At 44.5% G+C, this 16,010-nt stretch overlaps 1 pseudogene; it reads right to left on the bottom strand.

Annotated features, from left to right (window-relative positions):
• Window positions 1–620: 620 nt before the first annotated feature.
• On the bottom strand, window positions 621–1,153 carry LOC104657636 (annotated as a pseudogene).
• Between the last annotated feature and the right edge of the window lie 14,857 nt (window positions 1,154–16,010).

Genomic DNA, 16,010 nt, shown 5'->3' with positions numbered 1-16,010 from the left:
CCATTCAGCTCTGGGGTCCCGACCAAAAGTTGGTTGCCTCTGTAGACATGAGCGGAACTTTCAAAGTCATGTCACCCAATCAAGACTCTCCCATCTATCCTGTCTATCCTGACCCTTGCCTCCTGGGTCCTAATGCCTGTGTGACAAACTTCCTCTTGCCTCTCTTCTCCGAGGCTAGTCCCTCTTCTAAAAACCACTCCCTGTCTCTGGTGCTTTTCTAGTTTCTCCTATAAGAATGATTTCTAGTATAAACTTCAGGACTCTGTTCCTTTCTTTCTTTTTTTTTTTTTTAAATAAAAGTTGAACTATTCATTCCCTTTGAAGTACGCATCTCAGAGCACACAATGTATTTAATCTCTACCTTCATTTTACCACTGAAGAGCAGACCCAATCTTTGTTCATATAGACAATTTGATCTTACATAAGCTTATCAAAATTAACACTGCATTTCTAACCAGGAAACAATTTGCTGGGCACATATTCACAAGTACATAGGCAGGACAAAGACAGTTTCAAGAGCAGCCCCTAAGGCAAACCCCAGCATATCTATACCATAGTAAGATACCACTATCAATCTATATAAGCTTACTTACAACAATGCCTATGTGAAAAGAATATAGTTATCCGTGCTTGGTGGAGTTGTGTGCTCTCCAAAAGTTAAGCAGACGGGAAGCCAAAAATACAAACTGGGACTGACAACACAAGAAAGATTCTTTCACTTAGGGGGTTAAGTAGCCCTGAAAAGAGACTTTGGAGTCAAGCAGCCGGGACTCACTTGGAGCCAGTGTACTTGGTGACCACCTTGGTGCCCTGGGACAAGGCTTGCTTGGGCCAGCTTGCCGGGCAGCAGCAGGCGCAGGGCCCTCTGGATCTCGTGGGACATGATGGTGGAGCGCTAGTTGTAGTGCACCACGTAGGACGCCTCTCCCATGATGCGCTAGAAGATGTCGTTGCCAAAAGAGTTCATGATGCCCATGGCCTTGGACGAGATGCCGGTGTTGGGGTGGACCTGCTTCAGCACCTTGTACATGTAGATGGAGTAGCTCTCCTTGTGGCTGTGCTTGCGCTTCTTGCCATCTTTCTTCTGGGCTTTGGTGACAGCTTTCTTGGAGCTCTTCTTGGGAGCCAGTGTGGACTTTGCGGGTTCAGGCATGGCCAGACCCAAGACCGACACTGACCCCCGAGAACACAAGCAGAACCGTAGTCTCAGGGTCTACCGGAAATGACTATGCACTTACAGAGGCCGTGCACATGACCTCTGTTCCTTTCTTTAGGCACCCGGGCTCACCAATTAGAAAGACATAATTTTTGCCCAAAGCCCCATTGGGTGGGGAGACCAACTATCCTTTTAGGATCCCTCCTCAGACAAGCAGGCCTAACAAAAGCTATTCCTGAAGCTAGGATATGGAGAGCCTCAGAAATTATATCCTTCCTATTCATATAAGTGAGGACCGAAGGTGTCACTCTTTCAACACTGAAAATCCCTTCCCTCCCTCAGGGTATGGCCCGTCACTTCATTTTTGGGGCATAACATCTTTATAGGACAGGGGTAAGGTCCCAATGCTAACAGGAGAATGCTTAGGACTCTAAAAGATTTTTGAGAATGTATTGGTAAGGGAAACTAAATCCGATTTTTCTCAGTCCTCTTTGTGATCAAGGAGGACAGGCAAGGGTGCAGGTTTTCAAGAATGTGTTGGTAAGGGCCACTAAATCTGACCTTCTTCCATCCTCTTTGTGGTGTAAGAGGAAAACTGGGGTTTCTGCTGCTGCGTCAGTGAGCGCAATTATTCTGATCAGCAGGGTCCAGGGACTATTACGCATTCTTGGGCAAGAGGGGTTTCTGCTGCTGTGATCGGTGAGCACAATTATTCTGATCAGCAGGGTCCAGGGACTGTTGCGGGTTCTTGGGCAAGCAGGGTTTCTGCTGCTGCATCAGTGAGCACAACTATTCCAATCAACAGAATCCAGGGACCATTTAGGTTGTTGGGTGGGGGGGTGGGTGGAGGTGGACAAACCAAAACCGGGAGCAGTTTTTTTCTTTCAGATGGGAAGCACTCAGGCATCAATAGGCTCACCCTTGAAATGCATCCTAAGTCCTTGGGACCAATTTGACCCACAAACTCTGAAAAATAAGCAGCTCTTTTTTTCTGCACTATGGTCTGGCCCCAGTATTCTCTCCCTGGTGGGGAAAAATGGCCACCTGAGGGAAGTATAAATTACAATACTATCCTGCAGTTGTCAGATAGTAAACTTTTCTGTAAGAGGGAAGGCAAATGGAGTGAAATACCTTATGTCCAAGCTTTCTTTTCATTGAAAGAGAATCCACAATTATGCAAAACTTGCAATTTGCATCCCACAAGAGGACCTCTTAACTTACCCCCATATCCTAGCCTCCCTATAGCTCCCTTTCCTGTTAATGATAAGCCTCCTCTAATCTTCCCCACCCAGAAGGAAACAAGCAAAGAAATCTCCAAGGGACAACAAAAACTCCTTGGCTATTGTTATGTCCCCTTCAAGCTGAAGGGGGAGGAGCATTTGGCCCAACCTACATGTCCCCTTCTCCCTCTCTGATTTAAAGCAGATCAAGGTAGACCTGGGAAAGTTTTCAGATGATCCTGATAGGTACATAGATGTCCTACAGGGTCTAGGGCAAACCTCTGATCTCACTTGAAGAGATGTCACACTATTGTTAGATCGGACCCTGGCCGTTAGTGAAAAGAATGCAGCTTTAGTTGCAGCCCGAGAGTTTGGAGATACCTGGTATCTTAGTCAAGTAAATGATAGAACGAGAGCCGAAGAAAGGGACACATTCCCTACCAGTCAGCAAGTCATCCCCAGTGTGGATCTGCACTGGGACCTCGACTCAGATCACGGGGACTGGAGTTACAAACATCTGTTGACCTGTGTTCTAGAAGGACTAAGGAGAATTAGGAAAAAGCCCATGAATTATTCAATCATGTCCACCATAACTCAGGGAAAGGAAGAAAATCCTTCTGCCTTCCTTGAGCAGCTACAGGAGGGCTTAAGAAAATATACTCCCCTGTCACCCAACTCACTCGAGGGTCATTTGATCCTAAAAGATATGTTTATTACCCAATCAGCCATAGATATCAGGAGAAAGCTCCAAAAGTGAGCCCTGGGCCCTGAACAAAATTTGGAGGCATTATTAAACCTGGCAACCTCAGTGTTCTATAATAGGGACCAAGAGGAACAGGCTGAAAGGGAAAAGTGAGATCAGAGAAAGGCTACAGCCTTAGTCATGGCTCTCAGACAAAAAAACCTTGGTGATTCAGAGAGGACAGAAAATGGCTAATCTTGATTTTAAGGGCTAATCACCCAGTAGGGCTTGTTACCATTGTGGTTTGCAAGGACACCTTAAAAAAAGATTGTCCAACAAGAAACAAGCTGCCCCCCTCGCCCACGTCCACTATGCTGAGGCAATCACTGGAAGGTGCACTGCCCCAGAGGACAAAGTTTCTCTGGGCTAGAAGTCCCCAACCAGATGATCCAACAACAGGACTAAGGGTGTCTGGGGCAAGAGCCAGCTCATGTCCTCACCCTCACTGAGCCCCGGGTAAGTTTAACCATTGAGGTCCAGGAAATTGACTTCCTCCTGGACACTGGCATGGCTTTCTCAGTGTTAATATCCTGTCCCAGACAGCTGTCCTCAAGGTCCGTTACCATCTGAGGAATCCTGGGACAGCCTGTAATCAGGTATTTCTCCCACCTCCTTAGTTGTAATTGGGAGACTTTGTTCTTTTCACATGCCTTTCTTGTTATGCCTGAAAGTCCCATACCCTTATTAGAGAGGGCTATATTAGCCACAGCTGGAGCTATTATCTACATAGGGAAAAAGTTACTCATTTGCTCTCCCCTGCTTGAGAAGGGAATCAAACCTGAAGCCTGGGCATTGGAAGGAACAAGCTCAAGCTCCAGCCTTAAGCCTTCCCATGGGACAAAACTTCTCTTTTTTTTTTTTTTTTTTTTTTTTTTTTTGAGACGGAGTCTCGCTCTGTCGCCCGGGCTGGAGTGCAGTGGCCGGATCTCAGCTCACTGCAAGCTCCGCCTCCCGGGTTTACGCCATTCTCCTGCCTCAGCCTCCGGAGTAGCTGGGACTACAGGCGCCCGCCACCTCGCCCGGCTAGATTTTTGTATTTTTTTAGTAGAGACGGGGTTTCACCGTGTTAGCCAGGATGGTCTCGATCTCCTGACCTCGTGATCCGCCCGTCTCGGCCTCCCAAAGTGCTGGGATTACAGGCTTGAGCCACCGCGCCCGGCCAAAACTTCTCTTTATACTTCACAGAGAGAGCAGGAATAGCTTTTAGGGTCCTTTCTCAGACTCGTGGGACAACCCCACAACCAGTGGCTTACCTAAGTAAGGATATTGTTATAGTAGCAAAAGGCTGGCCTCACTGTTTACGGGTAGTTGTGGTGGTGGCCATCTTAGTGTCAGAGGCTATCAAAATAATACAAGGAAAGGATCTCACTGTCTGGACTACTCATGACCTAAATGGAATACTAGGTGCCAAAAGAAGTTTATGCCTATCAGACAAACCACCTGCTTAGATACCAGGTGCTACTCTTTGAGGGACTGGTGCTTCAAATATGCACATGTGCAGCCCTCAACCCTGCCATTTTTCTCCCAGAGGATGATGAACCAGTCAAGCATGACTGCCACAAATTATAGCCCAGACTTATGCCACCCAAGAGGATCTCTTAGAAGTCCCCTTAGCTAATCCTGACCTTAACCTATATACTGATAGAAGTTCACTTGTGGAGAATGGGATACAAAGGGCAGGTTATGCCATAGTTAGTGATGTAACAGTACTGGAAAGTAAGTCTCTTTCCCTAGGGACCAGTGCCCAGTTAGCAGAACTAGTAGCACTTACCCAAGCCTTAGAACTGGGAAAGGGAAAAAGAATAAATGCGTATACAGATAGCAAGTATGCTTATCTAATCCTACATGTCCATGCTGAAATATGGAAAGAAAAGGAGTTCCTAACCTCGGGGGGGGAACCCCATTAAATACCACAAGGAAATCATGGAGTTACTGCATGCAGTGCAAAAACCCAAGGAGATGGTAGTCTTACACTGCCAAATCCATCAAAAAGGGGAAGGAGAGGGGAGAATAGCAGCATAAGTGGCTGGCAGAGGCAGGGAAAGACCAGCAGAAAGAAAAGAGAGAAAGAGACAGAGAGAGAGAGAGGAAGAGACAGAGACAAAGAAGGAGTCAAAGAGAGAGAAAGAGAGAGAGAGAGATAGAAAAAGTAAAGAAAAAAACAGTATATCCTATTCCTTTAAAAGCCAGGGTAAATTTCTGTCTACAAAGCCAAGGCATATTCTTCTTATGTACTCTACAATCCCAAATAGGCTCTTTGGCAGCAGTGACTCTCCAAAACCACTGAGGCCTAGACCTCCTTACTGCTGAGAAAGGAGGACTCAGCACCTTCTTAGGGGAAGAGTGTTGTTTTTACACTAACCAGTCAGGGATAGTAAGAGATGCCACCCCGAGTTTACAGGAAAAGGCTTCTGAAATCAGACAACGTCTTTCAAACTCTTATACCAACCTCTGGAGTTGGGTGACATGACTTCTCCCCTTTCTAGGTCCCGTGACAACCATCTTGCTATTACTTGCCTTTGGGCCTTGTATTTTTAACCTTCTTGTCAAATTTGTTTCCTCTAGGATTGAGGCCATCAAGCTACAGATAGTCTTACAAGTGGAACCCCAAATGAGCTCAACTAATGACTTCTACTGAGGACCCCTGGATTGACCTACTGGCCCTTTGGCTGGCCTAGACAGTTCTCCTCTGGAAGACACTACCACTGCAGGGCCTCTTCTTCACCCCTATCCAGCAGGAAGTTGCTACAGCAGTCATTGCCCAATTCCCAACAGCAGTTGGGGTGTCCTGTTTAGAGGGGTGATTGAGAGTTGAAGCCAGCTGGACTTCCTGGATCAAGTGGGGACTTGGAGAACTTTTCTGTCTAGCTAAAGGATTGTAAATGCACCAATCAGCACTCTGTAAAATGGACCAATCAGCAGGACATGGGTAGGGACAAATAGTAAAAGGTGGCCACCTCAGCCAGCAGCGGAAACCTGCTTGGGTCCCCTTCCATGCTGTGGAAGATTTGTTCTTTCACTCTTCACAATAAATCTTACTGCTGCTCACTCTTTGGGTCCACACCACATTTAAGAGCTGTAACACTCACCATAAAGGTCCGTGGCTTCATTTTTGAAGTCAGCAAGACCATGAATCCACCAGGAGGAAGAAACTCTGGACACATCTGAAGGAACAAACTCCAGACACACTATCTTCAAGAGCTGTAGCACTCATTGCAAAGGCCTGCAGCTTCATTCTTGAAGTCAGTGAGACCAAGAAGGAACCAACTCCGGACACAGTATTTTGCTTAATTATTATCCTTATAACAGGGATAATAGTTACCAACAAAGAGGAAGCATGAAAGTTTTACTATCACTGAGTCTGCAAGGACTTTTTATTGGATTTAGTGATTACATCACACCCTTTAGCACTTACAATATCAGTCACTGCCCATTTGTACAACTAGACTAATTGCTGGGTCTGTCCCAAATGGTTTCCTCAGTTCAATAACACTAAGGAACATGCACTATAGTAGCAATGTTCTCCAAACTATTATTTTTAAAGTCTACTGACATGGCTGCATCATCTGGGGATATTCCTAACCTAGGTTCCTTTTTAGGAAGTACACTATCTCAGACATGCCGAACAAAGAGATCTATCATTTCCATACTCTCATATGGAAATTTAACTGAAAGAGAAGATTGGGGAGGGCATGCACATGACAATCCCATCTTAGAAAGACTATGGATGGGGAATTCTATAACCAGAGGCCTCTTCTGATTTGCTGGTATTCCTCTCTTTGAAAGGCCAGTACTTTTCTATTATGATGCAATCCAGATGAAAGGCCACAGTAGGAGTCATAGAAGCACAAAATCAATCCATAGACTCTTTAGGCTCAGCAGTAGCACAGAACAGATGGGCCCTGGATGTCCTTACAGCTGAGGTAGGTGGTACCTGTGCAGTCTTACATGAAACGTGCTGCTTCTGGATCAACACCTCTAGTCAAGTTGAAGAAAACCTACAGGTGCTTAAAGATCAAGTGAAAATCATTGACAGATTAAGAGAAAATGCAGGCTCCGGTCCTGGATGGCTACAATCCCTCTTTAATAAATTCCAGTCTTCACTGTGGAACTGGTTAGCTCCATTATTAAGCCCCCTCTTGCTCATATATTTTATGTTAATGTTTGGAACTTGTCTACTCAATACTATAACTCGAATTGTTTCCTTTTGCCTAGAAGCAATGAAACTAAATGGTGCTGCACACTGAGCCACACATGGACACACCTTTCTTCCAAGGACCCTTAGATCGATTCCAGGAGGAGTCCTAGCTGCGGTTCCCCACACAATGCCTCTTTTCAGCAGGAAGTAGCCAGAAAGAGTCATCACCCAGTACCCAGTAACAGCAGTTAGGGTTACCACTCCAGAGAAGAGAATGATATAGGAGCTAAGAAGAATTACTTAGGCAGATAGCAAGGGCATGGGAGTCCTTGGTAAGGCTTTTCTTTTTAAATAAAAACAGCCCCAAATTATTTTCTAAGAAAGAACAGCCTGCAAGCTGGGAGCTTGCACAGGTGAATGCCAGCAGGAACTAAGGACTAGGCGTTTTGAAAATAGTGGCTCCATCTTCCCTTCTCTGCCAGCTACGTGTACTGTAAAGGAGCAGACAAGATGGCACTGATCAATGGAAAGCTTATTTGCATAAGACAATTAGGGTGGGGCAACCAGCCTTCCCCAAACACTATGTAGACGTCATATCTGATTGAACCAATATGTAAGCCCTATGTAAATCAGACACCACCTTTTCCAGCCTGCCTATAAAATCTGCTGCAGTCTGTTGCCTCCCCCTTTTTTTGGACATCTGTCTCTCTTTTGCAAAGAGCAGCTCTCCTCTCTTCTTTCTTCTATTAAACTTTCCACGCCTCAACCCACCCACATGTGTCTGTGTCCTCAATTCTGTCTCAGCGTGTGACAACAAATCCATCTGTCCTGGACTTTTTTTTAAAAAATTACCATTTTAATCTCTCTGCTTGTTATTGGTCTGTTCAGAGTTTCTATTTCATCCTGGTTTAATCTAGGAGGGTTGTATATTTCCAGATAGGTATTCCTCTTCTTTAGGTTTTCCAGTTTGTGGATGTTAAAGTGTTCATAGTAGCCTTGAATGATCTTTTATATTTCTGTGGTATCAGTTGTAATATTTCTCATTTCATTTCAATTGAGCTTATTTGGATCTTCTCTCTTTACTTCTTGGTTAATCTCTCTAATTGTCTATCAATTTTGTTTACCTTTTCAAATAACCACCTTATTGTTTCATTATCTTTTCTAATTTTTTTGTTTGTTTCAATTTCATTTAGTTCTGCTCTAATCTTTGTTATTTCTATTCTTCTGCTGGGTTTGGGTTTCATTTGTTCTTGTTTCTCTAGCTCCTTGAGGTGTGGCCTTGGATTGTGCTCTTTCAGATTTTTGGATGTAGGTGTTAATGCTATGAACTTTCTTCTTAGCTCAGCTTTTGCTGTATCCCAGAGGTTTTGATAGGTTGTGTCACTATTATCATTCATTTCAAAGAACTTTTAAATTTCCATCACAATTTCATTGTTGACTCAATGATCATTCAGGAACAGATTATTTAATTTCCATATACTTGCATGGTTTTGATGGTTTATTTTGGCGTTGTTTTCATTTTATTCCACTGTGGTCTGAGAGAGTACTTGATATAATTTTGATTTTCTTAAATTTATTGAGACTTGTTTTGTGGACTATCATATGGTCTATCTTGGAGAATGTTCCATGTGCTGATGAATGGAATGTATATTCTGCAGTTATTGGGTAGATATTGGGTAGAATGTCCTGTAAATATCTATTAAGGATATTTGTTCTGAGATATAGTTTAAGTCCATTGTTTCTTTCTTTCTTGTCTTTTCTTTCTTTATTTTTTTTTGAGACAAGGTCTCATTGTATCACCCAGACTGGAGTGCAATGTCACAATCTTGGCTCACTGCAGCCTCTGTCTCCTGGGTTCAAGCAATTCTCCTGCCTCAGCCTCCCAAATAGCTGGGATTACAGGCATGCGCCACCACACTCAACTCATTTTTGTAGTTTTAGTAGAGGCAGGGTTTCACCATGTTGGCCAGGCTGGTCTCAAACTCCCGACCTCAAGTGATCCACCTGCCTCGGCCTCCCAAAGTGGTGGGATTACAGGCATGGGCCACTGTGCCTGGCCTGTGTCTTTGTCGACTTTCTGTCTTCATGAGCTGTCTAGTGCTGCCAGTGGAGTATTTAAGCTCCTCACTATTATTGTGTTGCTGTATATCTCATTTCTGAGGTCTAGTAGTAATTGTTTTATAATTTTGGAAGCTCCAGTGTTAGGTGCATGTATGTTTAAGATTGTGATATTTTCCTGTTGGACTAGTACTTTTATCATTATATTAACATCCCTCTTTGTCTTAGTTAACGGTTGTTGCTTTAAAGTCTGTTTTGTCTGATATAAGAATAACTACTTCTGCTTGCTTTTGGTTTTCATTTGCATGGAATATCTTTTCCAACCCTTTGCCTTAAGTTTATGTGAGTCCTTATGCTTTAGGTGAGTCTCTTGAAGACAGCAGGTACTTGAGTGAACTGTTATTCATTCTGCCATTCTGTATCTTTTAAGTGGAGCATTTAGGCCACTTACATTGAACATTAGCATTGAGATGTGAGGTACTATTCTATTAATTGTGCTAGTTGCTGCCTGAATACCTTTTTTTCATTGTGTTATTGTTTTATAGGCCCTGTGAGATTTATGCTTTAAGGAAGTTCTATTTTTGTGTATTTCAAGGTTTTGTTTCAAGATTTAGAACTTTTAGCAATTCTTGTAGTACTGGTTTTGTAGTGGTGAATTCTCTCAGCATTTGTTTGTCTGAAGAAAATTTTATCTTTCCTTCATGTATGAAGCTTAGTTTTACTGGATACAAAGTTCTTGGATGATAGTTGTTTTGTTTAAGGAGGCTAAAGGTAGAACCCCAATTCATTCTAGGTTGTAGGGTTTCTGCTGAGAAATCTGCTGTTAATCTGATAGGTTTTCCTTTATAGGTTACTTGATGATTTTACCTCACAGATTTCTTTGCTTGATTTTAGATAACCTGATGACTATGTGCCTAGATGATGATCTTTTTGTGATGAATTCCCTGGGTGTTCTTTTTTTTTTTTTTTGAGACGGAGTCTCGCTCTGTCACCCAGGCTGGAGTGCAGTGGCTGGATCTCAGCTCACTGCAAGCTCTGCCTCCCGGGTCTATGCCATTCTCCTGCCTCAGCCTCCCGAGTAGCTGGGACTACAGGCGCCCACCACCTCGCCCGGCTAGTTTTTTTTTTTTTTTTTTTTTGTATTTTTTAGTAGAGACGGGGTTTCACTGTGTTAGCCAGAATGGTCTCGATCTTCTGACCTCGTGATCCACCTGTCTCGGCCTCCCAAAATGCTGGGATTGCAGGCTTGAGCCACCGCGCCCGGCCCCTGGGTGTTCTTTGAGCTTCTTGTATTTGGATGTCCAGATCTCTGGTAAGGTCAGCGAAGTTTTCCTTGATTATTCCTTCACATAAGTTTTCCAAACTTTTAGATTTCTCTTCTTCCTCAGGAGCACCAATTACTCTTAGAATTGGTTGTTTAACATAATCCTAAACTTCTTGGAGGCTTTGTTTCACTTTTTTGATGCTTTTCTCTTTGTCTTTGTCTGATTGGGTTAATTTGAAAACTCTGTCTTTGAATTCTGAAATTCTTTCATCTACTTGTTTGATTCAGTTGTTGAAACTTTACAGTGTATTTTGCATTTCTATAAGTGTGTCTTTCATTTCCAGAAGTTGCAATTGTTTTTTATTTATGATATCTACTTCCCTGGAGATTTTTTCATCCATATCCCATATTTTTGTTTAATTTATTTAAGTCATTTTTCACTTTTCTTTGGTGCCTCCTTGATTAGCTTAATAATTGACCTTCTGAATTCTTTTTCTGGCTATTCAGAGATTTCGTTTTGGTTTGGACCCATTGCTGGTGAGCTAGTGTGATCTTTTTGTGGTGTTGTAGAACCTTGTTTTGTCATATTACCAGAATTCCTTTTCTGCTTCCTTCTCATTTGGGTAGACTATGTCAGAGGGAAGATCTGGTACTCAAGGGCTGCAGTTCAGATTCTTTTGTCCATGGGTTACTCCCTTAATGTGGTGTTCTTCTCCTTACCCTAAGGGTGGGGCTTCCTGAGAGCCAAACTACAGTGATTGCTTTTGCTCTTCTGGGTCTAGTCATGCAGCAAAGCTACTGGGCTCCAGGCTGGTACTGGGGGGTGCCTGCAAAGAGTCCTGTGATGTGATCCATCTTCAGGTCTCTCAGCCATGGATACCAGCACCTGCTCCAGTGGAGGTAGCAGGGGAGTGAAGTGGACTCTGTGAGAGTCCTTGCTTGTAGTTTTGTTTAGTGTGCTGGTTTTCTCAAATGCCAGTTGTGCTAGCAGTGAAGTTGTCATGTGGACAGACTCATGACCTCTGGTTATCCAGGATATTACAGGCAGTAGAATTAGCTGTTGTTTTTTCCTTCCTTGGAGCAGGATTGTTTGTTATGAGTTACTGTAACAGCTTGAGTGTGTTGGTCCAGCAAGGAGACGGCACTTTCAAGAGAGCATCAGCTATGGTAATATAGGTGATATAAGCTTGCCCTAAGGTCGTGTGAATAAATATTCAGGTTTCTCAGGGGATGGGCAGGGCCAGAGAGCTCTCATGAGTTTATGCCTTTTGCCTTTGGCTACCAGGGGAGGTACAGAAAGACGATCAGGTGGGGGTAGCCTTAGGTGTGTCTGGGCTCAGTCTTCTTGGGGAGGGCTTACTGTAGTCACTGTGGGGGATGGGGAAGTGGTTCTCAGGCCAATGGAGTTATGTTCCAAGGGGGATTACTGTTACCTCTGCTGCTTCTTACAGGTCATCAGGAAAGTGGGGGAAAGCTGGCAGTGACAGCCCTCACCCAGTTCCCAGGCAGCCAGCAAGGCCAATCTCACTCCAGCCCGCTGTGCTTCCACAACAGCCAACAGAGCCAAATTTACATACAGGCCTTCACGCAGGGCTGAGATCTTGCCCAAGGCGAGCCTCGTCCTCCCTGCTGAGAAAGCAAGTAGGGTTTTCATGCTTTGCCCCTCCCTGCCTGCCAAGGCTTTTGTGCTCGTATCTGCATTTCCTGTTCACTCCCTCAGATTCTGCCCAGGAAAATTTGCACTTGATCAAAATTACTACAGAGTTCAGCTGGAGGTCTCCTTCTCCCTGTGACCCTTCCCCAAATCCACTGACTCTTGTCCCCAAGGACCCATCTGAGATAAAATCAGAAATGGCTTCCCTGGGGACAAGCAGTGCCTATAGGGCTCTTCTCGCTGTTTCTTCTACTTTTATATTTTTCTCTGCTTGACAGTGGGGTTATCAATCATCATGAGAGTTAGCAAGTGCTCCTGGGAAAGTGGGAACAAACTGGGGTATGGAGGGGTTTCTTAATGGGTATTTCTAAAGTGCAATGATTTATGATTTTTTTTCTTCACTTAAACAGCTCCTATACCCTGAAATTAGGAGAGTTAAATACATAGACTGTGCCATATTAAAATGTTAGTTTCATTATGTTTTTGTGCCAGGTCTTCTTTTAAAAAAAAAAAAATTAGAAAAGTATTTATGGAATTGCAATAGATAGCACATGAAGTACCTGTATAGAATGTATATTTTTATTTCACATGTAGTTTATTTTGAACACTGTAATTCATAAAGCAAAATCTGTATGTAGTGCTTGTCAGGCCTCTGAGCCCAAGCCAAGCCATCTCATCCCCTGTGACTTGCATGTATACCCCCACATGGCCTGAAGTGACTGAAGAATCACAAAAGAAATGCAAATACCCTGCCTCGCCTTAACCGATGACATTCCACCACAAAAGAAGTGAAAATGGCCGGTCCTTGCCTTAAGATGATATTATCTTGTGAAATTCCTATTCCTGGCTCATCCTGGCTCAAAAAGCTCCCCCACTGAGTACCTTGTAACCCCCACTCCTGCCCACCAGAGAACAACTCCCCTTTGACTGTAATTTTCCTTTACCTACCCAAATCCTATAAAACGGCCCCACCCTTATTTCCCTTCACTGACTCTGTTTTCGGACTCAGCCCGCCTGCACCCAGGTGAAATAAACAGCCATGTTGCTCACACAAAGCCTGTTTGGTGGTCTCTTCACACGGACGTGCATGACAGTGCTGTTTCTCAAGGATTTGATCATGAATGCTTTGGCTGCCTTAGGTGTGGAAATTAGAAAATTGAATGGAGCCTTGTTCTGCTTCTTGCTCTGTAACACATGTCTTGTGTTAAACACTAAAAAATCCCTAAATAACACAGGCTAACCAAGTCCTGGTTAGCCATGTTCATGCCAGGTTGTGCTCCACTGAGGTCCATTTTGGACAAGCCCAACTGTACCATTATGGTCAAGTCTGTTTTATGAGGGACAATATCAGACTAGAGATAATGTCCTGATAATTTGGATGAAGATGGTGAGGGATACTGAAATCGTGGCATTTGGGGGATGGCTGAAGGAACTGGGAATGTTAGATGAGGAAGGGAGAAGATTCATTATGCTCTGTCTCATCTCTGGATGTTTGGAAACTCGTTTCCTCTGTGCAATTGATCCCCTCCTCTTTGACTAACTCTTACCATCCATCAGCCTAGCTATCTCTTCCTCTAGGAAGGCTTCTGTGACACAGTAAGAGAGGATTAGGTGACACTTCTATACACCTCCTTAAATCGATGTCATCCTAGTGATAGTATTTATCTCTCAGGCTCATTCACTTGTTTATCTCCCACTGGTCCATGAAAAGGCCCTCATCTAGTTCTTTGCTGTAAACCCATCCTTTAACACTGAGCCTGCTTAAAGTGGGTGTATTGGAATGAATGAATGGATGAACGAGTGAATGATATGATTGTTGTCTTTGCACATACAAAAACCTGAGATGTGGGAATGATTACAGATTTATTCTGTGTTTGTCCAGCAAGAAGCTGTTGTAAGGGTAAACTGAGGCTGTAGCCAAACCGGGAATGAAGACACAAGGCAAATGGCAGTGAGAATAGCTTTTATTAGGGCTCGCGGGTAAGGTTCCTCGGTCCAAAGACATGGGCCAAGGAAGTTGCGCTGAGGGAGGAGGGTAGGGGCTTCTTATAGCCTGAGAGGTAGGGAAGCTGGTTGTGCAAACAGGGCCTGGGGGGTCTTGAAACTACTAGGGCAGGAGTTGAGTAAGGGTCACGAGGAAGGGGTCTTTGGAAACTGTTAACCGAAACTGCTGTTTACGAACTTGTGGAATGCAGGTGAGCTGCAGGTCATGGGGGAATGTGGTTGCCCAGCCAGAACCTCTGACGTATGTAAGTCTGAAGGTGTGTTCAAAGAGGAAGGGAAGTCTCAAACAAAGGGCCTGCTTGAACAAAGGGCCTGCTACGCCGAGTGGCGCCGCCATGTCGGTGTAGATCCCTGCCTAACATTCTGACCTCTTTCTAATAAGAAAAAGGGGCAGCGTGTTCATCTGGCTGCTTCCTGCTGTTATGGGTCGTCGTGGGGTTTTTTGGAGGTTGGAACTCAGGTGTAGGGATGGAGCAGCATCTGATTGAAAGTGATCTGGGAAACTTCTTTTATGTGGTTCTGGATGAAGCAGAGGACACAAGGAGCTATGAGTAGCAAGAAGCCAATGATTAGTAAGGGGCTTAGAAAGGGTAGGACTTAACCGGCCACAGATGACTGCCACCACCTAAGTGAGGGCCTTGATCTGAGGTTTTTCTGGTGGAGTCTTTCCTGAATCTTTTCTAGAGTGAGGAGATTGGTTTCTACTAGTCCTGACTCATTGATGTAGTGTTCGGCCGGGAAGGGAAAAGGAGGGGGTTAGGTTAGAGGAGTTAAAAGGGCTGGGTAAGGGTACTGCAACCAGTGGGGGCTTATTCAAGGCTGCACACAAGAAACAACGAGAGATGTTGTGTACCTCAGCCATGTGTACCACTTGAGCCCCTTCCATGACTAAGGTTAGCCAGGAAAAAGGGTTGCTGCTGTCCTGGGGCTTGCTGCCTGGGCTAGAGCTGAGATGGCTTCCTCCTGTTGTCTGATGTCAGAGGCCAGGCTGACAAGGCTGCTTACGACCTTGATGTAGGCCTTAAAGATCCTGAGTCGGGCCACGGGATAAGACTCACTGTGCCCACCAGTCCTAGGAAGGACAAGATCTCTTCTGCATCCTGAGGAGGCTGGAGAGTTTCAATGAGGCAGTGAGGCTTTTTGTAGTGGGTGTGAGGAGTATGCCTAGGTAGGTGACAGAAGGGCCGCAAAGTTGAGCCTTAGCCAGGGTAACCTGATAACCTCGGTAGCCTAGAAAATTTGAAAGTGTAGCAGTATCTGCAAGGGAGCACTCCTAGGAAGGACTACATAGTAATAAGTCATTGACATACTGCAATAGTGTGCTGTGGGTCAGGGGACAGAGGACAACATCCTGTGCCAGTGCCTGTCCGAAAAAATGGGGGCTATCACGGAACCTTTGAGGCAAAACAGTCCAAGTCAGCTAGGAAGAAATATGAGTGTCTGGATCTTCCAATGTAAAAGCAAACAGAAAGTGGCAGTCTGGGTGTAGAGGGATGGTAAAGAAGGCATCCTTCAGGTCAAGGACAGTGAAATGGGTGGTGTCAGGAGGAACACACGAGAGGAGTGTATATGGATTAGGAACAACTGGAAAGGTAGGGACTACTGCCTCATTGATGAGGCGTAGGTCCTGCATGAGATGATAGGCCCCAGAGCTTTTTCGTACAGGCAGGATAGGAGTATTGCATGGTGAGTTGGCGGAACTAAAATGTGCTGCTGGAGCAGGCATGTAATGATGGGTTTTAGTCCTTGTTGGCGTTCAAGGGAGATAGGGAAC

This window comes from Rhinopithecus roxellana, chromosome 9 (assembly GCF_007565055.1).
Source record: "Rhinopithecus roxellana isolate Shanxi Qingling chromosome 9, ASM756505v1, whole genome shotgun sequence".
Taxonomy (NCBI): Eukaryota; Metazoa; Chordata; class Mammalia; order Primates; family Cercopithecidae; genus Rhinopithecus; species Rhinopithecus roxellana.
Note: the sequence above shows the minus strand (reverse complement) of the source record. Positions and strands in the feature narration are given on the sequence as shown.